Source organism: Rhinoraja longicauda, chromosome 14, assembly GCF_053455715.1.
Source record: "Rhinoraja longicauda isolate Sanriku21f chromosome 14, sRhiLon1.1, whole genome shotgun sequence".
Classification (NCBI taxonomy): domain Eukaryota; kingdom Metazoa; phylum Chordata; class Chondrichthyes; order Rajiformes; family Arhynchobatidae; genus Rhinoraja; species Rhinoraja longicauda.
In genome coordinates, this window is record NC_135966.1 from 12,709,657 (window position 1) to 12,724,406 (window position 14,750).

The 14,750-nt window shown below is 41.9% G+C and overlaps 1 protein-coding gene across 1 annotated transcript in view; it reads left to right on the forward strand.

Annotated features, from left to right (window-relative positions):
• LOC144600063 (testican-1-like) overlaps window positions 1-14,750 on the forward strand; it is a 336,811-nt gene that overhangs the window by 37,500 nt on the left and 284,561 nt on the right. The window lies entirely within an intron of this gene.

Sequence of the window (14,750 nt, forward strand, 5' to 3'; positions counted from 1 at the left end):
TAAAGGTAGGCAGTTCCACCAGGATAACCAATAAAGTAATTAAATTCTGCCCTTTTCCTTTGCTTTTGGATTTCTTCTATTACTGCCTTTCTTTACTTACAAATAAAGTCCTGTCAGACATGTACTGTAATCACAGCCTACGCGTGGGGCTGTAGCTTGAATTTGATTAGTTTGCAGCAAACCAAACACTCTCTCAAGTCTCTTTTTTCCCCTCAAGGAATTTAGGAGTGGATGTATATTTTCTTCTTTCTAGGTCACTGCTGTGTTCAAGTGCTCTCCGAGTTGCACATTACTCCCAGGGGCGGAATAGTTTGATGTGAACTTCTCTGTGGCTGCCTGTGATATATATCTATGATCGCTCAGCTCCTATCTCCTTTCAACCCACTTCCCTCTTGTGAAATGTATAGGCTTGAAATAATTGAAATTATTTCTAAGCATCAAAATCAACATATGATTTACGGCTTAAAATCTGAGCCATGCTGTCTAGAATGATGAAGCAGGAAAATTGAGCAGCTTAATTACTTTTCATCATGTGCCCAATGCATTTTTGCTCATCTCTAATGCTCTTTGAACTGAATGATTTACTGGGCTATTTCAGAGGGTAGTTTACTACACCAGTGTGAGTACCATAGACTAGAGTAGCACAAGGATGGCTGATTTCACTCCCTGAAGGATATCAGAACCAGAGGTTTTTATGACAATTTGGTAATTTCATGATCAGTATTAGCAACAAGTTTTATTTTTAATTTCCAGATTTTTATTTAATTACTTCATTTTATATCCCTTAGTTGTTGTGATTGGGTTTTTTTTAAAAAGTTCATATAAATAGTCCAGGTTCTTGGATATTAATAATGCTACTCAACCTTAACGGCGGCACATGCTTGCCGGATGCTTTCAAGAGAGAGCTAGATAGAGCTCTTAAAGATAGCGGAGTCAGGGGGTATGGGGAGAAGGCAGGAACGGGGTACTGATTGAGAATGATCAGTCATGATCACATTGAATGGTGGTGCTGGCTCGAAGGGCCGAATGGCCTACTCCTGCACCTATGTCTATTGTCACAGTGACGCAGCGGTAGAGTTGCTGCCTTACAATGCTAGAGACCAAAGTTCAATCCTGACCGTGGGCGCTGTCTGTATAGAGTTTGTACGCTCCCTCTGTGACCGCGTGGGTTTTCTCCGGGTGTTCTGGTTTCCTCCCACATTCCAAAGACATGCAGGTTTGTAGGTTAATTGGCTTCTCTAAATTGTCCTTGGTGTGTAGGATAGAACTCGTGTACTGGTCGGCATGAACTAGTTGGGTCGAAGGACCTGTTGCCACACTGTATTTCAGGGCATGACCAATGTCTACTACACCAGTACACTGTTTTTAGTTTTGGAGATACAGTTCATAGTAGTACAGCACAGAACAGGGAAATTCCATCTGATACATTGGACCTGCACTTTTGCTCCATGCTAAGCTGTTCAATACTACAGCATGTAAAATATTTCCCTTCTGGTACTTAAACCAATTCTCTTCTGAAAGTTAGGATTAAAATTGCTTCTGTAACTGCTTCAGGCAGAGCACTCCATATTGCTGTGTAAAATTTATGTTTCTCATTTTGCAGCAGGAATTGCTGCGAAGCTGTGTGGACTTGGATTGGTACCAAATTTAGTCTTTTCATCCTTTTTCATTATATTGCACATTGTACAAAGCTATGAAGATTTATGTTTATGGCAATGCAGTAGTGATGAGTATACTAAAGAAATTATTTTCAACGTGCCTCATGATTACTAATTTATATTAATAATGCTGAATCAATAAAGGGTAGCTTGATAACATTGCAAAAACTGATTGTAACTATTGGGAAGAATGAAATGGATAAAAGGGAACTTTTCTAGTAGAAAGAAATATTGAAAGGGCAGCAAGGCTTGGATAACGTGGATGGGGAGAGGATGTTTCCACTAGTGGGAGAGTCTAGGACCTGAGGTCATAGCCTCAGAATTAAAGGACGTTCCTTTAGGAAGGAGGTGAGGAGAAATTTCTTTATCAGAGGGTGGTGAATCAGTGGAATTCTTTGCCACAGAAGGCTGTGGAAGCCAAGTCAATGGATATTTTTAAGGCAGAGATAGATAGATTCTCGATTAGTACGGGTGTCAAGGGTTACGGGTAGAAGGCAGGAGAATTGGCTTAGGAGGAAGAGATAGATCAGTCATGAGTGAATGGCAGAGTAGACTTGATGGGCTGAATGGCCTAATTCTGCACCTATCACTTATGAATTTATGAACTAATAGATGTTTTTTGAAATTATGAAAGAGTTTAAAAGGGTGTACAAAGATCACATTAGAAGATTGACTTTTTTAACTGGAAGGCTTGCTGCCGCTCACCTCCCATTCCCATTTGTGCAGTTTAAACTTGACTTTAGAGATACAGCATGGAAATAGGCCCTTCGGCCCACTGAGGCCACGCCCTTCAGTGATCACCCCGCATGCTAGCACTATCCTACACAAGGGACAATTTACAATTTTTTATCAAAGCCAAAATAACCTAAAAACCTGTATGTCTTTGGAGTGTGGGAGGAACCCGGAGAAAACCCATACGGTCACAGGGAGAACGTACAATTTCCGTACAGTCAGCACCCATAGTCAGGATCGAACCCGGGTCTCTGGCGCTGTAAGGCAGCGACTCTACTGCCGCCCAGTTAAAAGCTCATTCAAGAGCGATTTCACAGCATATCAATGACCATGACCCACATAGTCTCAGATCATTCCAACATGGAAATAATCTCCCTTTCCTTCGTCAATACTGCTCCGAAATACAAGAACTCCTGGCACAGCAGTGCTGTGTAAGTTCACCACTAGGACAGTTGCAATTTAAGATAGTAATTCCTTAAGTAATTCAAGAGGTCAGCTGGGGATGGATGGAAATCAAATCTTGTCCTTGCTCGGGCTACCAAAGATTTATGCCGAAAGATTGGGGAATATGTTGTGATTTGCCTGAGGTACATAGTCGGGACGTTATAAGGTGAACGTTGCTGGTCTAACTAATGTTTTCTAACTAATTATCACTACTCGATGGGATGTGGAACCTGGAATTTATTCCATTCCCCTCTCATGTCGTTTCTCTTGTAATGGGAGCCAGACAAATACAGGGCAGGAGGGCCTATGCTCATTTTCATCTAAATTATCCTTGTTCTGGAAGAAATGTACTCCAGTCCTTAAGGATAATAGTACGCCACTCCTTATTAATATCCAACTAAATATTTCACCGAATCGTTGAAGAACTTGTACCTCACACACCGTAGGTGTACATATAGTTTCAAAATGTGAGTTAATCAAATAAGATAATTAAATTTAAATTTAAACCATGGGTTATATTCTTCATTGCAACCTGACCTTGTAGAAATTTACAAATGTTTTACATTGGCACATGGAATTAATCATTCCAATTTATTCAAACTGAATATGTTAAAATGTAATCCACTAAATTGAACCAATTAATATAGGCATGTGGCTAATATTATTGTGTGCATATTTTTTTAGTTAGAAACATAAAATATGTCACCTCTTTATATTGAGTTTGAGTTTAGTTTATTGCCACATGTACCTAGGTACAGTGAAAAGCTTTTGTTACGGGCTAACCAGTCAGCAGAAAGTCAATACAAGTCAAGTCAAGTCAAGTCAATTTTATTTGTATAGCACATTTAAAAACAACCCACGTTGACCAAAGTGCTGTACATCTGATTAGGTACTAAGGAAAAAATGAAACATACAGTAGTACACAAACATAACAGCACTTACAAAACAGTTCACAGCGCCTCCTCAATGAGCCTCAAACGCTAGGGAGTAGAAATAGGTTTTGAGCCTGGACTTAACGGAGTCGATGGAGGGGGCTGTTCTGATGGGGAGAGGGATGCTGTTCCACAGTCTAGGAGCTGCAACCGCAAAAGCGCGGTCACCCCTGAGCTTAAGCCTAGACTGCGGGATAGTGAGTAGCCTCAAGTTGGCCGACCTGAGGGACCTGGAGTTAGAGAGGTGGGTTAGAAGATTTTTGATGTACGGGGGGGAATGTCCATTTAGGGCTTTATATGTGAATAGGAGGAGCTTGAAGTTGATTCTGTACCGTACAGGGAGCCAGTGGAGAGAGGCCAGAATCGGCATGATGTGGTCCCTTTTACGGGTACCCGTCAGGAGTCTCGCTGCGGTGTTTTGGGCCAGTTGCAGGCGGGACAGGGATGATTGGCTGATCCCAGTGTATAGGGAGTTGCAGTGGTCTAGGCGGGAGGAAATGAAAGCGTGAATGATTTTTTCAGTGTCGTCGAATTGGAGGAAAGGTTTGATTTTAGCTATGGTACGAAGTTGGAAGAAGCTGGCTTTTACCACAGCGTTGACTTGCTTGTCAAATTTTAATGCAGAGTCAAATATCACGCCGAGGTTTTTGACATGCGGTTTGACTAGGCAGGATAGGCTTCCAAGACTGCCAAGACTTCCAAGACTACATGATTACAAACAAGCTGTCCACAGCAAACAGATACATGATAAAAGGAATAACGTGAATCGCGTTTAGTGCAAGATAAAAGTCCTATCAAAGATAGTCCGAGGGTCTCCAATGAGGTAGATAGCAGCTCAGGGATTGCTCTCTAGTTGTTGGTAGGATGCTTCAGTTGCCTGATAACAGATATTGGTATCACTGAATCAATCCTTTTGATATGTACTCTTCTACTTTAAATGCACTAGTTATTATAAGAATTAAATGCAGTTTTCACGGAATCTGCCCCTCCTTTGTTTGACTATCAACACAAATTGTGCGATTAGAAATAAGGAGTTGAAAATAACAAACTGCCATAAATCTCACAATTTATTAAGAGGTATTTATGTGAAGTCAAAACTGTTGCCCTAACACCTACCATTTAACATGGCAGATCCTTGTATCAAAGGTGCCAAGAAATGTACATCTGTGCTGGCAGACGTAGTTGAGGTATCGGTTGGTAGAATGCTTAAACTGCCTTTTGGAATTAAAACATATTTCCAGTGCAAGTCTCGATATTCACTGAATTGGGAAGGGTTGGAAGTTTGCAGAGTTAGCAGACCATGGTATCAACCAGAGTCCACCATTAACTATAAAAGCATACCTAAATGATACATCACTAAATCAATTCAACCTAGAAATCAGATCCCTTAGTTTTATTTGTTCATATGCGCACAGTTTTGATGGTAGATCATTACTGCACCATTGAATGTGCACTGTGCGATGCACTAATTTCCCCACTGAGTTAATGATTGTCCTATAAAATGTGGCCTTGCGTGAATCCTGACCTGCTGTGTGGAGGAAACCAGTTATTAACAGCAGAGTTACTATCGCAACTGTGATAATTATGAAGAGCCTGAATTGCTTGCAAGCTTCTTGGGGATTGAATTCACCTGGAGCTCAACACGTTGTAATTTTTGAAGTTTGAGCGAATTTAGATGAACGGAGAGTCAAGATTGGATTTTTTTAATATAACTGTATGGACCTGAGCAGTGATTCACTCCGGGTCTGCAATTTGACAGGAAATACTGCAAGCCATCCAAAGGCAAGTCTGGGGAAAGGTTTTTACTGCAATCGTCTTTCAGAATTGGTGCTCAAATGTCCAGCTGTTGGACAAGCAATGTGTCAGGAAGCCAGGTATTTCAAATGCATTTTGACACTGTTCCATGGAATCCCACTGTAAACTCAAAACACTACTTAATCTTCAAACTTGGGGCACTTTTTCCCTCGGGAATCAATAATGAAGTCAACAACAAATACTCTGCTTTTTCTGTCTGCGTCAGAATCGGACAGTTCATCCACCTGTGGCATTAGCTCAGTTTAGTTTTCTCTCCACAGATGCTGTCTGACCTGTTCAATATTTCCAGCATTCTGTTTTGTTTCAAATCCTCAGCAACTTCTGTGTTCCGCATATTTCAATTCCAGGAGTATGTGTGGGGTTTTTTTCTCTGTCTTGTCTGCCCTTGTTCATCTTCCTCTAGATACGCATTCTCCAGAAGCAGGACCTGTGATTAATAAGTCTTCACCCTCTCTTGGTTTATACTGGGATCAATTGTGTGAACTGAATTGTTTTGGTCTCTACCCTATCACAGACATGTTTCCCTTGCTTTATCGATTCACTGCCCTCCCTTTAATTTAAAAATGCTCTTGCTTTTACACTTGAAAGATCATCAAGCTGAAATGATAATTGTGATTCCCTCAATAGATGTTGCCTTACCTGCGCATTTTCTCCTTTTTATTCCTGCATAGAACTGTCTGCTTTTAATTACCAGCACTGTTTGTGTGCATTTAAGTGTCTCACTATACATTCAAATGACAAAACATTTTGACTGGGCCCTGTGGCAGTTGTGAATTCAATGCCTATTATTAAGTGGTGGAAACAGAATTAAACAGGTCCCAACAAAGAAAATTGGGTAGACAATTGAGAAGAGTTATGGGGAAAGGGCAGGAAATTGGTGTTGGGGTAGACTTTCCACGCATAATAATTCAATGATTCTAGGAAGCGTTGGTCTGTAAGATTTAAAATGTCACTTGGGTGATCTGGATAGAGTGGATGTAGAGAGGATGTTTCCACTAGTGAGAGAGTCTAAGACCAGAGGGCGCAGCATCAGAATAAAAGGATGTACCTTTAGAAAGGAGATGAGGAGGAACTTCTTTAGTCAGAGGGTGGTGAATCTGTGGAATCATTGCCACAGACGGCTGTGGTGACCAAGTCAATGGATATTTTTAAGACTGAAATTGACAGATTCTTGATGAGGAAAGGTATCAGGGGTTATGGGGGGAAGGGAGGAGAATTGGGTTGAGAGAGAAAGATCAGCCACGATTGAATGGCGGAGTAGACTTGATCTGCCTTATGGCCTACTTCTGCTCCTATAACTTATGAACTTAATCATAATATTCTTTTTCAGTGAACTAGTCATTGAATACTGCATTTTTGTTATGTTTGCCACCACAGAGTTTTAAGGGGCAGATTATTATCATTGAGCCATTAAATTTGAAACAATTATCCTTCTGTAGTTAAGTCCATGCACAAATGTTAACTGTTTTTAATGAACAGGCAGGGTACATTCTTGTGCAGTTCACTAACTGTGTTGTGGAGTGCTGCGTTACATTCTTGTGCAGTTCACTAACTGTGTTGTGGAGTCCTGTGTTACATTCTTGTGCCTTGTGCAACATCCTGCACTTGTGCTTGACATTTGCTTTACAATATATATTTTAAACAACTTGAACTGCTGGGCATAAAGTCATATGGCAAGCTTCCAAACACTGGTAGAATTGTTGTAAGGAATTGACTTGGAGAAAAATAAGCACGGCTGGCGCAAAAAAAACTGACTTGAGTCACTGAGGTGAATTAAAAAAACATTCTCTGAATTCTGTGGCCATTGATTGTGTTTGAGAAAATAATTCTTGTTTCTCTGTGGAGCCTTATTATGACAGCATTTTCATTCTCAGCAAATCTTTGCTGTACCTATTGTACTTCAGTTTGGGTTGCTTGTATTTATGTATAATATTATCTGATTTGATTGGATAGCATGCAAATTAAAGCTTTTCACTGTACCTCAGTACACATCCCAATGATAAACCAAAAAAAAGGTACAGATCCACCACCATTATTCCAGCATCCTTGGTTCCAGAGCTTTTCTGGATTATCCTTTTAGCCGGACCAACAGCTCACGGCCTCCGAGAGGAGTCCTGCGGTACTGGAACAGTCCGCCTAGGCAGCCGAGATACCGGCCTGCAAAGTCCTCCTCCGAAGTTGGCTATGGGAACAGATCTGCCAGCTCAGGCCAGAGTTTCAGAACCCCAGCCGCAGGGGGCAAATCCGACTCGCCGATTGCCGCAGAAGTCCGGATGAGGTCGAGATCGGTCACCTTACTCTGCCTAGGCGCCACGTTTTTGGGGGAACTTAAGCGGTGGGGGGGGGGAATTTCAAGTGTGTTCCGGATTAATGGTGTCGGACCACCAGTTGCCGGAAAATCAGTGGTGGACCTGTCTGAAGCCCAGAAACTACCAATGCTTTCTAAATAAATTCATTTTGTTTTTAATAACTTAAGGTGTTTGTTAATGTTATTTTTCCATTGACTGAGATGGAAGTCATAGTGATTTGCTTCATACGCTGCACTAAAACAAATATTAATCTGGCCAATGGGAGCTACTTGCCTGTAAGCAAACCCTTGTCGACTGTGTTCCCCCGCCTTCATCTGAGAAGGTGTCTCCTCTGAATAAAATGTTCATTTTGATTAATTTACTGCACGGTGTTTTCTTCTGAAAGTGAGTAAGCATCTTGCTCGGATGCAAATATCTTTAATCACTGCTTATGGTTCAAATATTGACACGGTCACAGCATTAAAAGTAACATTTTGTCGATTTTCTGCCTTCTCCTATCATATCATATCATATATATACAGCCGGAAACAGGCCTTTTCGGCCCACCAAGTCCGTGCCGCCCAGTGATCCCCGTACATTAACACTATCCTACACCCACTAGGGACAATTTTTACATTTACCCAGCCAATTAACCTACATACCTGCACGTCTTTGGAGTGTGGGAGGAAACCGAAGATCTCGGAGAAAACCCACGCAGGTCACGGGGAGAACGTACAAACTCCATACAGTGCAGCACCCGTAGTCAGGATCGAACCTGAGTCTCCGGCGCTGCATTCGCTGTAAAGCAGCAACTCTACCGCTGCGCTACCGTGCCGCCCCTATTGTCAATAATGTTTCCTTTTATGTCTTTAGCAAAAAAAGAGTGTTTCAAACTCTTAAGTATATTGACTATGTCATTTTGCAATCCATATTTAAAATGTTCTGTGTAATGTTTAATCGTTTTTGGCTTTAGTGGGAATTATTAACATTGGAAAAAGTTCTGTTTCCTCCTTGTAGTCAGTGATACAGATTTTCTTTGAAACATCACAAGATCAAGAGAGTCAAGAGTGTTTTATTGTCATGTGTCCCAGAGAGAACAATGAAATTCTTACTTCATTATTCTATCTGGGACATACAACTATAAAAACGATGTATGTTGGGCATATTGGAACTGATGACTGTTTCCAGGGTGGGTATCTTTGGCAGGGCAAGGATTTAATAGCCATCCAAATTCCCATTGAGAAGTTGGGGAAAGACCTTATTGAGCTACTGTATTCGTGTTGTAGGGTACTTCCATCATGATTTTGGTGAAGATAGACACAAAAAAACTGGAGTTACTCAGTGGGTCAGGCAACATCTCTGGAGAAAAGGAATAGGTGATGTTTCGGGTCGAAACTCTTCGTCAGACTAAGAGTCGGGAGAGGGAAACTAGAGATATTAAATCGTCACTGTAATCCAACATCTGCAGTTCCTTCCTGTGCAGGGCGCGTAGCGGTAGAGCAACTGCCTTATAGAGCCAGAGAGTGTAGGGAAGCACTGCAGATACTAGTTTAAATCGAAGATAGACACAAAATGCTGGAGTAACTCAGCAGGACAGGCAGCATCTCTGGAGAGAAGGAATGGGCAACGTTTCGGGTCGAGGCCCTTCTTCAGACTGTCAGGGGAGTGAGCGGGACAAAGATAGAATGCAGTCAGAGATAGTAAGACTGATGGGAGAACTGGGAAGGGAGAGGGGATGGAGAGAGAGGAAAAGCAAGGGCTACTTGAAGTTAGAGAAGTCAATGTTCATACCGCTGGGGTGTAAGCTACCCAAGTGAAATATGAGGTGCTGTTCCTCCAACTTGAAGTTAGAGAAGTCAATGTTCATACCGCTGGGGTGTAAGCTACCCAAGTGAAATATGAGGTGCTGTTCCTCCAATTTGCGCTGGGCCCCACTCTGACAATGGAGGAGGCCCAGGACAGCAAGGTCAGATTGGGAATGGGAGGGGGAGTTAAAGTGCTGAGCAACCGGAAGATCAGGTAGGTCAAGGTGGACTTAGTGCAGGTGTTCAGCGAAACGATCGCTGAGGTTGCGCTTGGTCTCGCTGATATACAGGAGTTGAGTGCCAGAGACCCGGGTTTGAATCTGACAATGGGTGCTTGTCTGTATGGAGTTTGTACATTCTCCCTGTGACCTGCGTGGGTTTTCTCCAAGATCTTCGGTTTCCTCTGTCACTCCAAAGATGTAGAGGTTTGTAGGTTAATTGGCTTGGTATAGATGTAAAATTGTCCCTAGTGTGTATAGGGTAGTGTTAATGTGCAGGGATTGCTGGCCGGCGCAGACCCGGTGTGCCGAAGGGCCTATTTTTGCGCTGTAGCTCTAATGTAAACTAAACTAAACAAAGTGCACCAAGTTTTTTAATTAGTTTTGTTTAGAGATACACTGGACCCGTGCCAACCAGCGATTCCCGCATATTAACACAATCCTACACATTCTAGGGGCAGTTTTTACAATTACCAAGCCAATTTATCTACATACCTGTACGTCTTTGGGGTGTGGGAGGAAACTGAAGATCTTGGAGAAAACCCACGCAGGTCACGAGCAGAACGTATTAACGTATACAGACTGCACCCGTAGTCGAGATTGAACCCGGGGCTCGCGCTGCAAGCGCTGTAAAGCAGCAACTCTATTGCTGCGCTACCGTGGGGTCTACAAATGCAGGAATGTGCCCCAGCACAAACTTCATTTTGTCAATTTCCCTCCACAGATGCTGCTTGACCCGCTGAGTTCCTCCAGCAATTTGTTCTTAATGTGCAATAACAAGTAAATCGGGGTGCTGTGCAATATTTATCAAATTATTTCATTTCTAATTACATGTGCCCATTGATTAGGAAATTAATCTACATGGCAGTAACCTACTTTTGAGCAAAGCCAGAATAAGTGGGAGCAAGTCTTGCATGCAAAACCACTTTAGTGCACTTATTTAAGGACTAAACATTTCCTTGTCTTCCTACCACCATCAATAAATTCAGAATATTTAGTAGTCCTGTTAAATCAAACAGAAACAGAAATAAATTTGCCTGCAGCTTTGTGCAATTTAATAATCTGCTGTAACCTTCTCTAGTGTTTCTCTTTTTTTTTAAAGTAACGTTTAAATAATGGCAAAACCTCTGCTTCAACATTGAATATATATTTGTTAGTGAGCTGTATAGGGTTTATCTTATGTTACGCCTATTTGGATGCAGAACATAGAATAATACAGCACAGGGAACGGCCATTCGGCCCACAATATCTGTGCCAAACATGATGCCAGGTTAAACTAATCTCTTTTGCCTCCACATAATCTATATCCATCCATTCTCTGCAAATCCATGTGCCTATCTAAATGTCCTAAATGCCACTATCATATCCGCCTCAACCACCCCCTCTGGCAGCACGTTCCAGGCATCGACCACTCTGTGCACCACACTTCTTCTTTAAATTATGCCCCTCTCACCTTTATGCTGTGCCCTCTAGTCTTTGTCAATTCCACCTGGATAAAATGGTTCTCATGGGCCCACCATATCTATGCCTTCACATTATTTAAAACACTTCTATCAGATCTTCCCCCAGCCTGTGACTCTCCAGAGACAACAATCCAAGTTAGCTCAGCCTCTTGTAATACCCAGGGCTAGGATTAGAGCTAATTTCACCTCATTCAGGCAGCATTGTGGTAAACTTCTTCTGCACCCTCTCAAAGCCGCCATTCCTTCCTGCAATGGGGCGACCAAAGTTGCACACAATATTTTAAGTCTTGTAACATAATTTATTGTGGTGGCCCAGAACATACTGCCAGAGGAGGTGGTTGAGGCAGGTGCATCACAACGTTTAAAAAACATTTTACTGGTACATGGATAGGATAGGTTTAGAGAGATATGTGTATATTTGTATATGTATATATGTGTGTGTGTGTATATATATATATATATATAATATATATATAGGCTAGACGCAGGTAGGTGGGATGAGTGTATTAGTGCAGATGGGGCATGTTGGGCCGAAGGGCCTGCTTCCACGCTGTGTGACTATGACTCAATGTGAAGAAAAACCCTTTGACACAATAGGCAGTTGGGATATGGAGTATATTACCAGGAGGAGAGTGGAGGCAGATTCAATTGTGTCATTTTGTAATAAACTGAATAAGTATCTGCAAGTGTAAATTGTGCAGAGCTTCGAGGAGAGGGTGGTGATTTGGGGCAATGGATTGATCTCGCATCGAGCCAGCCTAGCCTTTCATAATGTAATCTCCTTTGATCCAAGTTGTGATTAGTATGCATACAAAAATGACATGAAGCTTAGTTCTTTATACCTAAATAAATAATCGTTTTAGTGCTTTTCTTGTACTCCAATAGTTGGTGCTAATTTATTTACATTTTAAGTTGTATGTGTGGACCTTGAATGGCTCAGTATGTACAATACAGGGCGCATTTTAAGCACTAACTACTTGCACTCAGGGATATTTTATCAACACACGGACGTCTCTTTATCAGGGATACTTTGTAAGTGGATGTTTCATATGGAACTTCAGACATCCACAAGAACAAATTCAAATTTTTCCAAATTCAGCTACCCATATATTAGTTCATAAACAGTTTGCTCTGCAGAAGAATTGAATCTCAATCATGTGTAAGAAGATTTCTATATTAGAAATTGATGGCATATCTTTGTGTTGGAAGGGAATAATTGTCCGTATGGAATAGAAGACGTATATTTTAGAGATGTAGTGTGGAAACATGCTGTTCGGCCCACCGAGTGTGCCGACCAGCTATCGCCTCGTACACTAACACTATCCTAGTGCCAATTACCAAAGCCAATTAACCTACAAACCTGTACATCTTTGGAGTGCGGGAGGAAATAGGAACACCCGGAGAAAACTCACGCGGTTACGGGGAGAACGTATAAACTCCGTGCAGCCATGTATTGTCTTTCCACTGACTGGTTAGCATGCAACAAAAGCTTTTCACTGAACATAGGTGCGCGTGACACGAAACTAAACTTAAGCTCAACTCAGCCAGTAGCTGTAGTCAGGATCGAACTCAGGACTCTGACACTAAGGAAGCAACTCCACAACTGCGCCACTGTGCCGCCCCAAAACATTGTTACTGAAAGTAAGCATGCAAGTACAGCAGGCAGTGAAGAAAGCCAATGTAAGGCCAATTGGCCTTCATTATAAGAGGATTTGAATTTAGGAGCAAGGATGTCCTACTGCAGTTGTACAGGGCCCTGGTGAGACCACGCCTAGAGTATTGTGTGCCATTTTGGTCTCCTAATTAGAGGAAGGGCATTATTGCTATTGAAGGAGTGCAGTGAAGGTTCACCAGGTTAATTGCAGGGATGGTGGGACTGACATATGATGAAAGAATGGGTCGACCAGGTTTGTATTCGTGGAATTTAGAAGGATGCGAGGGGATCTTACAGAAATATATAAAATTCTGAGAGGGTAGATGCAGGAAAAATGTTCCCGATGTTGGGAGAGTCCAGAACCAGGGGTCACAGTTTAAGAATAAGAGGTAGGCCATTTAGGACTGAGATGAGGAAAAACGTTTTCACCCAGAGAGTTGTGAATCTGTGGAATTCTCTGCCACAGAAGGCAGTGGGGGCCAATTCACTGGATGTTTTCAAGAGAGAGTTCTATTTGGCTCTTCGGGCTAAGGGAATCAAGGGATATGGGGAAAAAGCTTGAATGGGGTGTTGGAATTTGGATGATCAGCCATGATCATATTGAATGGTGGTGCTGGCTCGAAGGGCCGAATGACCTACTCCTACTGATTTTCTATGTTAGAAATTTGCCACCAGTCAACACTGCAAAATGTAGTTCCAAAATTTGGTTTCATTAACTTTTAGTTCCATTGTTTTTATCCATGACCATTTGGCATGTTTAGTGCTACAGACTGGAGATTATTTTTTTGGGCAACAGTGCCCAGGTAGATCGCATTCAGTAAGATGCTAAAATTCAACGGATAAAAGGAGCGTATTTTGATTTTGGAACCTTCTTGAGACACTGCAGTCTGTGGACAAATTGTGCTATTTCAGATTGTTAGCTTTCAGCCCCCAGTAAACCTTTCTGAAGGACTATGGACCACAGCTGCAGGCAAAGATTGATGTACTGTCTAAGCTCCAGGGGGAGTCAGTTCTCTGATGACTTGTGGAATTATTATCACCCTCCCACACCAGTAAAATCTAATATTGTGAGGCACTAACAATTCAAGAGCAACATCAGACTCTTTACTGGATATTTACAGAACTGATATGGAGGAAAACCTGGTGGGACAGTGGCACAATGGTAGAGTTGCTGCCTTGCAGTGCCAGAGACCTGGGTTCAATCCTGATTGTGGGTGCTGTCTGTATGGAGTTTGCACGCTCTCCCCGTATCCTGTCTGGAGTTTCTCCGAGATCTTCGGTTTCCTCCCACACTACAAAGACGTACAGGTTTGGGGTTAATTGGCTTGGTATAATTGTATATAAATGTAAAATTGTTCCTAGTGTGTGCAGGGCAGTGTTAATGTGCTGGGATTGCTGGTCAGTGCGGTCTCGGTGGGCCAAAAAGCCTATTTCCTTGCTTTATCTCCAAAAACTGAAATAATTTGGTACCCATGACCATTGTGCAGCTAGTCTAAAACAGATGTGTAGTGTATCTTCCATGAATGTGCATCTTATTTAATGAGTATTCTTCCTGAAGGCTGCCTTTCTTTCTAAGATCTAGCAGTGGGGGTGTGAATTGAATTGATGGTTAAGCAGTGAACCCACTGCCATGCCTACTTAAATATTTTAAGTACTGGAACAAATCCAAAATTGGCTGCCGATTGAATAAAACTCAAAGCTGTGGATTGCAGAGATTTAAAGTAAGACTGAAAAATAAACA